Below are 12570 nucleotides of genomic sequence, written 5' to 3' on the forward strand. Positions count from 1 at the left end.
GCTCACTGCAAGCTCCGCCTCCCGGGTTTACGCCATTCTCCTGCCTCAGCCTCCCGAGTAGCTGGGACTACAGGCGCCCACCACCTCGCCCGGCTAGTTTTTTTTTTTTTTTGTATTTTTTAGTAGAGAGGGGGTTTCACCATGTTAGCCAGGATGGTCTCGATCCCCTGACCTCGTGATCCGCCCGTCTCGGCCTCCCAAAGTGCTGGGATTACAGGCTTGAGCCACCGCGCCCGGCCTCTTTATATACATTTCTAGGCACGATAGTCAATTTTAACAAATCATAACACAAAGCATTTTACAGTTCCCCAATTTACCTGGCATTTGCTCGTTTCCTTGTCATTTGTTATTTAGAAGAAGACCACATGCCTTGAAAAAATCGTGTTAGTGCTTTAGCATTCCAGATTGCAAAATCCTGTGTATTCAAGTTTTCAAAGAGTTGGCCTTTGAGCTAAATATGTCTCATTGATATGTTTTATTTGGCTCACAGAGTACTGTTGTTTGTTTTTAAGCAACATTAGCTGCCAACATTTAAAAATAAAGTGACTTCACATAATAATCCAAGTTTCCCGCTTCTCCTGAAAATTTGAAAGATCTAGCAATGTGGGTACACGGTTTGGTTAGGCCCATAATCACCTGGGCCTGGTTGCTTCTGCTTCCTTAGATGGAGTGAGTACTCTCCTGTTTACCACAGTCCCCACCACTCCCAGCAGCCTTACCTCTGGCTGCTTCCATCCAGGTACCATATCTGTGTGGCCTTTCTATAGACATTTATATTTCGGATCCTTAATCTAGGGGAGTATCATTTGCTACAAAGGCCCCTGAACTGCAACAGTAGCTGAAAACCATACATTTGCTTCATTTTCCAGACTTGAAAACAGATTTGTCCGTCTAAAGACAAAACAGGAAAGAATGACAATGCTATTAAGATGATGACTTTCATTCCAGCTAAAAGGCAACTTCATCCTCCCACCCCCTCTTTCCTTTTTCAAACAAGCCTGAGGACTTCACCCTCTTGCCTTTCCGTTATCCAGCTCCTTCCACCCACTCCATCTCCTGGTGTTGTTTACCTCAAACCCTGGGGTACTGCCTCTCTCCAGTTCCCTGCTTCCTTGCTGACCTTAAAAACAACCTTGGTCATTTTTGTTTTTAGAGTTTTACTGCTAATCGCTGCAGCGAAACAGACAGGAAATAACAGTACAGAGGAAATTATAAAGTTTAGAAGACCTTGTAGTTCTTAGTCATAGTCCCTGATTCCCTTAAAGCGGTGGCACCTGGAAATGCATTATTTTTAGTCTCTCCTGTTAGCTGGTGGATGGAGAAGAGAAAGGAAGAGTCTACCCTGCCTTGATAGAAGAGGAACCACTAGGTGGCAGCACAGGGCGTGTCTTTTCAGGTCTTTCTGCAACAGGCAGGCGGATGTGAGGCACCAAATTTTCTAGGAAGGGAGAACTTAGTACCATATCCGGGCAAGCATTTGGGCTGAGACCAATGGGATAATACAAGTCAGCCAAGAGACTCCAGTCACATTGTGCTGTCAAGTAGCCAGCGGTGGAATTCTTGTCTCTTGGCCTTTCTCCTGATAAGTTGGCTGTTAGTTAACCTGTTGGGGCTGCTAGGAATCTTCCAGCCCAATACCTTCATTTAACAGATAAGTAAACCAAGGTCCTGAGAGATCTGACTCTCCTTTTTATTTTTTATTTTTTATTTTTTTGTGAGACAAGGTTTTCCTCTGTCACCCAGGCTGGGGTGCAGTGAGGCAATCATAGCTCACTACAGCCTTCAACTCCCAGGCCCAAGAACCTCAGCCTCCTGAGTAGCTGGGACCACAGGCGTGCACCACCAGGCCCAGCTATTTTTTAAATTTTTTTGTAGAGATGGGGGGGGCGGTCTTGCCATGTTGCTCAGGCTGGTCTCAAACTCCTGGCCTCAAGCGATCTTCCCAGCTCAGCTTCCAAGGTGTTAGGATTACAGGTGTGAGCCATGGCACCTGGCCTTGACTTTCCTCTTGTTAGTGTCATGCTAGAAGTCCAGCCAAGTGTCTTTCTGGTTTCATTAGTGCCGGCTTATCCTTCTGGTCTGTCCCTCCCAGTTAAAAATCATTTATTGGCTAGGATCATGCCTGTAATTCCAACACTTCAGGAGGCTGAGGTGGGAGGATCACTTGAGCCCAGGTGTTTGAGACAAGCCTGGGTAACATAGTGAGACCCTATCTCTATTTAAAAAGAAAATAGAAAAACATTTATTGAAGTCATTTAGTATGGTTCAAGACTAATTTTCCTAGCTTCAGAGGTGAAACTAAGAGGGAATTCTTTGCCTCTGATGAAGTGGGACTTTCCACAGGAAACAGAGGCTTACCAGGCACAGGAAAATAAAAGCTTCATGTGTGCTTCCAGCTACCTAACCCACCTGGGGGAAAAGCTAAGGCCCCTGGTCCAGAAGAGGGTGTTACAGCTGTCAGCACTCTATGAAGGCTAGACTGTTTTCCCTTTTTATGGGATCAGCTGGTGTAATTGTGGCATTTATCAAGAGAATCCTAGCATTGCAGGGCTAGGCCATGCATACCCAAAATAACTCACCAATCTTCTCAAATTACATTAGTAAAACTATTTGTATTCCTAGATTTAAATGCGAATTCAAACAACTGCACTATAACAAAAGCATGTCCTCAGGCTTCAGTTAATTTAGGGGGCAGTCTAGTGATCAAAGAGGAAATGCCTTATTGCAAGGTAGAATTTGCTTGAAGGGCTTGGGCCTCAGAAGGGAATTTTAATTTTCCTAGAATACTACCGAAAGTCTTGCTTGCTTATGTTGAAGCACTATTCTGGGAGTTACAAAGCCTTGCCACTCAAAAGTGTGGTCCTCCAACCAACAGCCACACTGAGGTTGGCAATGCAGAATCTAGCCAGGCATGGTGATACACGCCTGTAGTCTCAGCTCCTTTGAGAAGCTGATGTGGAAGGGTTGCGTGAGCCCAGGAGTTCGTGGTTGCAGCTGTGACTGCACCACTGCACTCCAGCCTGGGCAGCAGAGCAAAACTCCATTTAGAAAAAAAAAAAAGGAAAGAAAGAAAGAAAATGAAGGAAGGAAGGAAAGAAAAGGAAGAAAGAAAGAGAGAGAAGAAACAAAGAAAGAAAGATAAGGAAATGCAGGATCTCAGGTCCAACCCATTCCTACTAAATCAACTCTGAATTTCAATAAGAAGCGTTTAACATTAATAAACATGTAACAGTTAACATTAATAAGCATATAACATATAACAGTAATAAGCATTTAACGTGCTTGTTAAAGTTTAAGCAGCAGTGCTTTAGGATATCCAAGAGAAAAGGCCAAGAACAACAGCAACCAAACAAACCATACCCTTTCTCCTCCCAAACAGTCCCCACCTTAAGGAGCTCGTAGACTGGTTTAGGAACACAAACCACACATATGGAAAGTGGCATGAAAATGATCATTAGGTGGCTCACGCCTGTAATCCCAGCACTTTTGGGAGGCCAAGGCGGGTGGATCACGAGGGCAGGAGATCGAGACCATCCCAGCTAACACGGTGAAACCCCGTCTCTACTAAACACACACAAACACACACACACAAAGAAAAAAGAAAAAAAAGAAGGATGTCATTAATGCCGTGTGGGCTCCCCTAGGACATGTAGGACACACACATTTGGAGAGGGTGCAAAAGAATGATTACAGTTAAGAGGCCTGGTGCGGTGACTCACGCCTGTAATCCCAGCACTTTGGGAGGCGGAGGCAGGCAGATCACTTGAGGCCAGGAGTTTGAGACCAGCCTGATTAACATGGTGAAACCCCATCTCTACTAAAAATACAAGAATTAGCCAGGCGTGCTGGCGTACACCTGTAATCTCAGCTACTCAGGAGGCTGAGGCAGGAGAATCGCTTGAACCCAGGAGGCGAAGGTTGCAGTGAGCCCAGATAGGACCAGTGCACTCCAGTGCATTCTGCCTGGATGACAGAATGAGACTCTGTCTCAAAAAAGGAAAAAAAAAAAAGACTGATTATAGTTAAGAGGGGTCAGTCTGGGCAGTCTTCCTGCAGGTGGTGAGATTTTCCTTGGCTCTTGAATAAGGTGATAAGCATGTATTAATGGAGATGGAAAGGACAGAGAAGGGCATTGCAAGTGGACAGATCAGGACAAATCTGGGAGGAGGCAAATTGTAAATTCTAGACAGTGGCCTACAAATACTTAATTCTTTTATGCATGTTCCCAGACTTTCATTACATCCTTGCAGCTACACACATGTCACACATTAATGGGGCTGCACACACATGTTATTTCGTCACATGTTACATTTTAGTCAGTGGTTCTCATGGGACTTCTTCAGATGTGTTCACCCACATACAGACTTTTTTCTTTGGATTCGTACAGGCAGGTCTTCACCTCTTCCTCTCTTGTGTCTTCAGCTGTGTTTTCTAGCTCTTCTTTCTAATCCGGTGGAAGGAAATCCCTTACATGTGCATTCTCCTGAATTGCTAGAGCCTTTCTTAACAGTGGTGCAAATCTTCTCTGTAAAGCTCTTAATCAGATCTCATAAACGATTAGCCCACATGCGTTTTCAGTTTCTAAAGTTAATCATCCTCGAGGGCCAGGAGTTAACATGAAAATGGGGAACTTGCGGTTGTTCCCCTGTCTTAACATCCAGATTTCGTTTGCAAAGTAAATGTCATTACACAGAAGATGAAATCAAGAGTCTCAGCACGTATTTTCCAAATGAGGTGGTGTGATTGTATCCTCCTCATCCTTGCACATATGTGGCAACCTAAAGAGTTGTCCCGGAGGTGAAACAGTGGGATGAAGTGAAGACTGTCAGAGCAGCCCCCTGGGCGCCTGAGGGGAAGCACACAAGGGGAGCTGACCCCACAGCTTCCTGAAGCAACACCAGGAAATGAGACTCGGGATCATTTGGGAGGACATAACACCCTTTATACAGTTCTTTAGAAGAGTTTATCCAGGCTGGGTATGGTGGCTCTTGCCTGTAATCCCAGCACCTCTGCAGGCTGAGGCAAGAGAATTGCATGAGCCCAGTTCAACACCAACCTTGACACAGGGAGACCCTGTCTCTGCAATTTTGTTAATTAGCCAGGCATGTTGGCACACGCCTGTGGTCCTAGCTACTTCGTAGGCTGAGGCAGGAGGATTGCTTGGGCCCAGAAGACAGGCTGCAGTGATGCAGTGAGCCAAGATCATGCTACCTGGATGACAGAGCAAACCCCTGTCTCAAAACAAAACAAAAGGAATAGTTCACCCATAAGCTGAGAGCCTCTTCCCTTGTCTGAGCCTTGCTGTGGGTTGCTGAAATCAGCGTGGAGCACTGGGTCTGTTGGGGTGGTGTATGCTCATCGGCTTCAGGGCTGTAGATTCCTTTGCCCAGCAACGCCTTGGCAAGGATAGTGTTGACTGCCCAACAGCAGCCAAGTGTTCATCTCTGTCAGGGCCTATCGGCAAGCAGCTTGTCACCAGCTGCCCAGCACACCCGGAAGAAAATGGTTCCTGTGTTCACGCAGATAATTTGGGTTGATAGGAATAGCATCAGGGGAAGACAATGGTGTCACCAAATCAATACTTGTGCTTCACAAATTAAAGTCTTGGCTCTGGCCCTGAGTTTATATTCAGGAGGGCACGACTCCCGGACAGAGACTAACTGCAACAGACATTTTGCTCCCAACAACAGCGAATTATCTTTTCTTCATAAGGAGTCAACTAGAGACTTGATATATTAAAGAAAATCCATTGAGGTTCATGCCCATAATCCCAGAACTTTGGGAGGCCGAGGTGGGTGGATCGCTTGAGCTCAGGACTTTGAGACCAGCTTGGGCAACATGGTAAAACCCTGTCTCTGCTTAAAAAAAAAAAAAAAAAGCAGCATATATATATATATATATGGAGAGAGAGAGAGAGAGACAGACAGAGACAGAGAAAATCCACTGAGAGCATCCATTAACTGTGAATTTATGTTTGTTGTGGCATCTCTCTAGAAAATAACGTTGGTAAGCTAGAAGAGGGGACCTGCATGCTGGCATAAATGAAGATTTCTACACTCATGTTTGTAGCAGCATTATTCACAAAAGCCAAAAGGTGGGAGCCAATCAAGTGTCCATGAATGGTAAACAAAATATGGTAGATACATACAGCAAAATATTCAACTTCAAAAGGAAAGAAATTTCAACATATGCTACAACATGAATGAAACTTGACAACCTTATGCTAAGTGAAATAACATAGTCACAGAAAAGCAAGTACAGTATGATTCCACTTCGATGCAGTACCTAGAGTAGTCAAGTTCATAGAGACAGAAAGTACAATGGTGGGCCAGGCACGATGGCTCATGCCTGTAACCCCAGCACTTTGAGAGGCTAAGGCAGGCGGATCACGAGGTGAGGAGATCAAGACCATCCTGGCTAACACGGTGAAACCCCGTCTCTACTAAAAACACACAAAAAATTAGCCAGGCGTGGTGGTGGGCGCCTGTAGTCCCAGCTACTCTGGAGGCTGAGGCAGGAGAATGGCGTGAACCCGGGAGGCAGAGCTTGCAGTGAGCTGAGATCGTGCCACTGCACTCCAGCCTGGGAGACAGAGCGAGACTCCGTCTCAAAAAAAAAAAAAGTAGAATGGTGGTTGCCAGAGGCTGGAGGGAGGGGGTAATGGGGAGTTATTGTTTAACATGTACAGAGTTTCCGTTTGAGAAGATGAAAACACTAGAGATGATGTAGTGATGGATGCACAACAGTGTGAATGTCTTTAATGCCACTGAACGGTACACTTAAAAATGGTTAAAATGGTAAATTTACGTTATGTACATTAAAAAAAAAAAAAGAATGATTCTTTTATTCATCAGCCAGAGAGCAAGTCTTGTATTTAAATGGATCACAACATCGTGGGCTCTGTGGAGATTTCTTAGAAATGTACAGTAGAGTAGAAAGGGTTTAGCCTCTGGTTGAGTTTGCTTTTGGACATATATTAGTAATCATAGAGGCTGACAAACTGATTACTCATCAATCAGTCATGCAAAACAAAACACAGACTGCAACACAGTGCCCTAAGTTTTACCAACTAGGCAGTTTTCCTATCTTGTAGATCAGGGCTTTTCAAACTTGAATGTGCATGGAATCACCCAGGCATCTTGTTTAAAACGCAGTTTTGGATTCAGTATGTTTGGGGTGGAGCTTCAGATTTCTGTCTGTACAACCAGTTCCCAGGGGATGCTGATTCTACTGGTCCAGGGACCCAGTTTCAAGCAGCAAGAGTGTAGACCTCTTTGTAATTAAGATTCCTTTCTTTGCTTGTTTGGCCAGAAAAAAAAGGTTCCTGTCCACATCTTGGAGGTGACAGCCTCCTCATTAAAATCGAACACAGGCATCTCCAGATTCAGACGGAAGAAAAGTCTGTGGGAGATAGGAATTATTCCTGGGATCCTCTCGTTTTGTTACTTACTGCCATGAAAAGTCAGGTTTCAGGGATCAGCTCCATCTTTTTCTCCACCAAACCATGGACATACTGTAAATAAATCCCTTGCACTTATTCTCTTTAGGTATAGACCAGATCAGCTGCAATTTCAAAAGAGAGAAAGAGAGAAAGAGAGAAAGAGAGAAAGAGAGAAAGAGAGAGAGAAAGAAAGAAAGAAAGAAAGAAAGAAAGAAAGAAAGAAAGAAAGAAAGAAAGAAAGAAAGAAAGAAAGAGAAAGAAAGAAAGAAAAGAAGAAGAAGGGAAGGAACGAAGGAAGGGAAGAAAAGAAAGAAAGAGAGAGAGAGAGAGAATGGGAAATAAGAAAAATATGAGAAGCAAAGGACTTCCTTTGAAGTCCTCTAACATAATCATTCAGCATCTCCTCATTGCTTTTAGGCTCAAGCTCCGAATCCTTAGAAGGGCTTCTGGGGTCTGATGAGGTACCTGCCCACCCGACTCATCTCTCACTCTTCCCCTCCTTGTACTCTGTGTTCAGTCATATTGAATTTTTTTTTTTTTTCTCACAGTTGTTGTCTCTTTGATCTGGAAGCTTGTCCCTCCTGTAACACCTGGCAGGCATTGTCTCTTCTGGAAAGACTTGACACCACTGCCCTCGTTTGCTGCCCTCTGAGTTAGGTTGTCTTTCGCTGTCTTCATTTGCACACTGTGCTTACCTCTGGCACAGCACTTCTCAATACATTTCCATTGTATTCCCCTGTCTATGTCCCCCACTGAACTGTGAGCTCCTTGAGGGATGGAAAGATGTCTTTTGCCCCTAGCACAGTGTCTCGAACATATGAGGTGCTCAATACTGAAAGAATGGGCAAATGAAAAAGAACTATAACATTGTATGACATTTGAAGAAGACATTGCTGGCTGGGTGCAGTGGCTTACGCCTGTAATCCCAGCACTTTGGGGGGCCGAGGCAGATGAATCACTTGAGGTCAGGAGTTCGAGACTAGCCTGGCCAACATAGCAAAAACCCGTGTCTACTAAAAATACAGAAAATTGGCCGGGCGCGGTGGCTCAAGCCTGTAATCCCAGCACTTTGGGAGGCCGAGACGGGCGGATCACGAGGTCAGGAGATCGAGACCATCCTGGCTAACACGGTGAAACCCTGTGTCTACTAAAAAATACAAAAAACTAGCCGGGCGAGGTGGCGGGCGCCTGTAGTCCCAGCTACTCGGGAGGCTGAGGCAGGAGAATGGCATAAACCCGGGAGGCGGAGCTTACAGTGAGCCGAGATCCGGCCCCTGCACTCCAGCCTGGGCGACAGAGCGAGACTCTGTCTCAAAAAAAAAAAAAAATACAAAAAATTATCTGGGCGTGGTGGCATGTGCCTCTAGTCCCAGCTACTCGGGAGGCTAAGGCATGAGAATTGCTTGAACCTGGGAGGCAGAGGTTGCAGTGAGCCACAGTCACTGCACTCCAGCCTGGGCAACAGAATGAGGAATAAGAAAGAGGAGGAGGAGGAGGAGGAAGAAGAAGGAGGAGGAGGAGGAAAGGGGGAAGGAGGAGGGGAAGGGGGAGGGGGAGGAAGAGGAGGAAGAAATTGCTTAGTTCCTAAAATACCATGATGTTGCCCTCAGAAAGACTTTCGTAAAGGCCAAACACATTGACACCAATTTCTGTGTTCCAGCAACTGCAACTGAACTCCTCTGTTCTGATAAATTATATTACCCCAGCTTCCTCATTTTATATTGCTGACCATGTATCTTCTCCTGAAGACCAAATATAAAGAAATACTCAAGGCGGTAGTAGTAATTTTTAATGGAATTTGAGGAAAGGTAGAATCTCTTTTAATATTGTATGGTTTTTATTGCTAATTTGACCCTAAAATAACACTTTAAAATTGCGATGTTTCCAGATTTGAGGTCTCTGGGCATCTAGCAGTTACTAGCAGTCTCCAAATTGGTACATCTATATGTCTATCTATAGATCATGGCACAGATACTGCCTGCTTTATACAAAGTACTGTGCCAGGAGTTCCTACTGTCACAGGCTTTGCTCTTTAATGGGGAAATGTCACAAATGCTACACTAGAATTCTCAGCAGCTCTGACCTACTTGACTGCCTCCTCCTTCTCTTGTCTCCTGTGCCTTCTAAGATGTTGGTCTCTGCCAGTTCTCCTGGCTGTTCTCTGGACACCTCTTTTTACTTTCCTTTTCTGGCTCCCCTTTGATCAATCCATTTATATTAGTGCTCTGTAGGGTCTGTGCTGGTGTCTCTTATCTTCTCACTTTCCAGCTGTACTTGGTGGGTATATGCCCTTTATGTCCGTAGCCTTGGCACCTATTTATTCCCAGCTCAGTCTCTAGCCTCCAGCTATCTCATTAACTCTAGACAGAGATTTCCAACTGCCAGTGGGGCTTGTCCACTTGAATGTTGTGCGGGCATCTTAAACACAGCATGTCGTTATCCTGTCTTTATCTTTCCTCCTGTTCTTCTATACCCTACTGTGGTTAATGACACCTTTGTTTCCTCAGCTGCATGGGCTACTGGCTTCTAAGTCATTCTTTTATTTATTTATTTGAGACAGGGTCTCACTCTGCCACCCAGGCTGGAGTGCAGTGGCTCAATCATTGTGCACCACAGCATCAACCTCCTGGGCTCAGGTGATCCTCCCACCTCAGCCTCCTGTGTATCTGGGACTCCAGGCATGTGCCACCAAGCCTGGCTAATTTTTTGCTTTTTTTTTTTTTTTGTAGAAATGAGGTTTCAGTCATGGTTCCCAGGTTGGCCTTGATTCCTGGGATCAAAGGACCCGCCCACCTCAGCCTCCGAAAGTGTTGGGATTACAGGCGTGAGCTGCCACACCCAGCCCCAAGTCATTCTTAATGCCTTCTTTCCCTACATCATCTTCCTTCCAACCAATAACCAAGCCTTGTTGATTTAATCTCTCAGTTCTTCCTTGAACCCATTCTGTTCCCTCTTTTTCAATCATCAAGATGTTACCACTTTTCACCTAGATTAGTGAAATAGCCTCCCTGTTGATTTCTTGGCCTCCAGTCCTTCCCCACTACTACTCTTCCTTCAGACTGCTGCCAGAACGTCTTTCTAAAGCCCAGATTTGATCTTGCCAATCATTTACCTAAAATTCTTCAACAAATCCTTTTGTCAACACAGTTCAAAGCCCATAGCAAGATCTGTGAAGCTCTATGTGACTTACCTTTTAGCCCACTTACGTTTTCAGCCTCCTCTGCTGACACTCTCCCTACATACCCAAAGATCCCCATATACCAAACCACTCAGCATTTCCTCACACACCATTCTGGCTCCTCTTTCAGGGGCTTTCCAGCTACTTTGGAAATTCAGCCTAGGAAACTCCTGTTATTGTCAAGATCCACTCAAATATCACTTCCTTTGGGAAGACTTCACCTCCAAGCACTCAGGGCGTATTTCTATTATAGCACCTCTCATGTTAGATTATATGTATTTTTTCTTTTAGAGACAAGGTCTTATTGTGTCACTCAGGCTAGAATGCAATGGCACAATCATAGAGTACCACAATTTCCAACTCCTGTCCTCAAGTAATCCTCCCACCTCGACCTCCCAAAGTGTAGAAGCCACTGTGCTCAGGCTATAATTATGTTTTATATGCCTCCTACCCTCCTAGACTGAGCTACAGAAACCATGTCTCACTCTATTTTGTATACTGGCCCTTGGCACAATACTTAGCACATATCAAGCCTTGCATCAATGTTCAATGAGTAACCAAATAATTGAATGAATAAATAACCCACTGTGATACAAGTTAGAATAAGAGCAGTAGGCAAGTTGCACATAAACTGCTGCTGTAGGGCATTCAGAGGACTGGGTCACATTTCTTTCAGCAACCAAACAAGATTTCATATAATTGATTGCCATCTCTCCATTTACCCCTATATCTTTGTTTATGACTTAACACAAAGTCGGTTCATTCCATCCCAGGTATAGCCCACTTCTTCTCCAGCCTCCACCCAAATACTGAAACTAGTTTTCTCTTTTCTGTCTCTTGTATAATAGATCTTTAGTTCATTTTAGCTTTGCATATAACTTTTATAATAATTTACCTATTTATAAAGGGAGGTCCCTTCTTTATTCTAAGAAGGATTTTTTTTTTTTTTTTGAGATGGAGTCTCACTCAGTCACCCAGGCTGGAGTGCAGTGGCGCCATCTCGGCTCACTGCAAGCTCCACCTCCCAGGTTCATGCCATTCTCCTGCTTCAGCCTCCCAAGTAGCTGGGACTATAGGCGCACACCACCACACCCGGCTAATTTTTTGCATTTTTAGTAGAGACAGGGTTTCACCCTGTTAGCCAGGATGGTCTCGATCTCCTGACCTCGTGATCCGACTGCCTCGGCCTCCCAAAGTGCTGGGATTACAGGCTTGAGCCACCGTGCCCGGCCTCTAAGAAGGATTTAAGTGCCTGCCTCATAACTGATTGTCTGTTTTTATTATAGCTTCTTGTATAGAAGATACCCCAAAAAATGTTTGCTGAATGAAGAAATAAAGGATTGCTCAGGCACCACTGGCACTTCAACTTGCTTAGCAAGTACTCATGCCTCTTAAGAACTGGCCAAGGGCCGGGTGTGGTGGCTCACGCCTGTAATTCCAGCATTTTGGGATGCCAAGGTGGGCAGATCACAAGGTCAGGAGTTCAAGACCAGCATGGCCAACATGGTGAAACTCCATCTCTACTAAAAATACAAAAACTTAGCCAGGCGTGGTGGCGTGTGTCTGTAATCCCAGCTACTCAGGAGGCTGAGGCACAAGAATTGCTTGAACCCAGGAGGAGGAGGTTGCAGTGAGCCGAGATCATGCCATTGGACTCCAGCCTGGGCAGCAGGGCAAGACTCTGTCTCGAAAAAAAACAAAACAAAACTGGCCGAGGTCTTAACTGGAGCACTCTCTCTACCCTGCATGTTTGACGGCATTTCTGTCCATTTTCAATCTATTTTGGTTATATGTTTTTCACACAGGTCTGTGGAACTCAGAACACCGAAGGCCTGTGCATCTTCATGGCTCACAGCTCATGCTGTGTTGACTTGTCCCGCTGTGGTTAATGTTTAGTCCCTAAACCATCAGCTGAATGTCCTTAAATCTGAAAGAATAATGAACACACGCC

The 12570-nt window shown here is 44.9% G+C and overlaps 1 long non-coding RNA gene across 1 annotated transcript in view; it reads left to right on the top strand.

The window, feature by feature from the left end:
* The window catches only part of LOC112610065, a 97964-nt gene extending 86006 nt beyond the window's left edge, over positions 1–11958 (top strand). The window contains exon 3 of the long non-coding RNA XR_003116273.1: positions 11906–11958. This is a non-coding gene — a long non-coding RNA (uncharacterized LOC112610065). The remainder of the gene's footprint in view (positions 1–11905) is intronic.
* Positions 11959–12570: the final 612 nt, after the last annotated feature.

Source organism: Theropithecus gelada, chromosome 16 (assembly GCF_003255815.1).
Source record: "Theropithecus gelada isolate Dixy chromosome 16, Tgel_1.0, whole genome shotgun sequence".
NCBI lineage: Eukaryota > Metazoa > Chordata > Mammalia > Primates > Cercopithecidae > Theropithecus > Theropithecus gelada.